The sequence below is a fragment of the Otolemur garnettii genome, unplaced genomic scaffold (assembly GCF_000181295.1).
Source record: "Otolemur garnettii isolate 467f Iridium unplaced genomic scaffold, OtoGar3 scaffold00038, whole genome shotgun sequence".
NCBI lineage: Eukaryota > Metazoa > Chordata > Mammalia > Primates > Galagidae > Otolemur > Otolemur garnettii.
In genome coordinates, this window is record NW_003852433.1 from 15,617,835 (window position 1) to 15,619,397 (window position 1,563).

The following is a 1,563-nucleotide window of genomic DNA, read 5'->3' on the forward strand; positions in this document are numbered from 1 at the left end:
CCCGCCACAACACCTGGCTATTTTTTTTTGGTTGCAGCCATCATTGTTGTTTGGCGGGCCTGGGCTGGATTTGAACCCACGACCTTAGGTGTATGTGGCTGGTGCCTTAGCCACTTAAGCCACAGGCGCCGAGCCAACACCTGCCTATTTTTATTTATTTTTGAAACAGAGTCCCACTATGTCTCCCTTGGTAGAGTGCCGGGGTGCCATAGCTCACAGTAACCTCAAACTCTTGAGTCCAAGCAACTCTCTTGCCTCAGCCTCCCAAGTAGCTGGGATCACAGGCGCCCACTACAACACATGGCTATTTTTTTGCAGTTGTTGCAGTTGTCATTGTTGCTTGGCAGGCTCGGGCTGGGTTTGAACCCACTACCTTCAGTGTATGTGGCTGGTATCATGAACACTGTGCTATGGGTGCCAAGTCGCCCAGGGTGGTCTTGAACCTGTGAGCTCAGGCAATCTACCCGCCTTGGCCTCCCAGAGTGCTAGGATTATAGGCATGAGCCACCGTGCCTGGCCTGTATATTTAAAATTTTAATAGCAATTGCTAACTTGTTCTTCTCATGGTTTCTGAAAACTTATTTTCTTTTTTTTGTGACAGAGTCTTACTCTGTTATCAGAGTGGAATGCCAACGAGTTAGCCTAGCAACTTCAAACTCATGGGTTCAGATGTTCCTTCTGCCTCAGCCTATTGAGTATCTGGGACTACAGGTGCCTGCTATACCGCCTGGCTAATTTTTTCTATTTTTAGTTGAGATGGTGTTTTGTTCTTGCTCAGGCTGGTGTTGGACTCCTGAAGTCAAAGGATCCTCCTTCCTGGGCCTCTCAAGTGTTAGGATTACAGGTCTAAACCACTTGCCCAGTCAAAGAAGAAGACTTTTGATCTAGATCTCCTAACTGGTATTGCTCAAAGAATGGTCTCCAGATTGAATCAGAATTTTGGGGAGTAGAATTCCAGGAAACTTGTGGTTATCAAATTCCCCAGGTGATTCAGGTGTTCACTAGAGTTGGAGAATCATTTTTGAGAGGTACCAAAAGGCCCAGAAAGAGAGGCGGGAACATCAGTAGGGATCAACTGTAGCTGGTTAAGGCTGATATTGGTGACACCACTTTGGGCCTAACACTATGTAATGGAGGGGTAATTGTACTTAGAAAAAATAGGGTTTGAATCACAGTGATTAGGTGGCCTTAGGTCATGACCCTACTTAGCCTTACTCCTTCACCCACTTCCTTTAAGTCTTTGACAACTTTCTCAAATAGGCTTTCCCTGGCCACACTATTTAAAATTATCTCCATCTCTCAATCCCTACTCCCACAAGTCCTTGCTTAATTTTTCTCAGCAGTATTTATCACCATCTAATATACTATCTATTTTACTTATTTGTGGTTTCCCCTACCACAAATAAAGCTCCATTAAAGCTTTTTCTATTTTTTTTTTTGGAGACAGAGCCTCAAGCTATCCCCCTGGGTAGAGTACCGTGGCATCACAGCTCACAGCAACCTCCAACTCCTGGGCTCAAGCAAGTCTCCTGCCTTAGCCTCCCAAGTAGCTGGGACCACAGG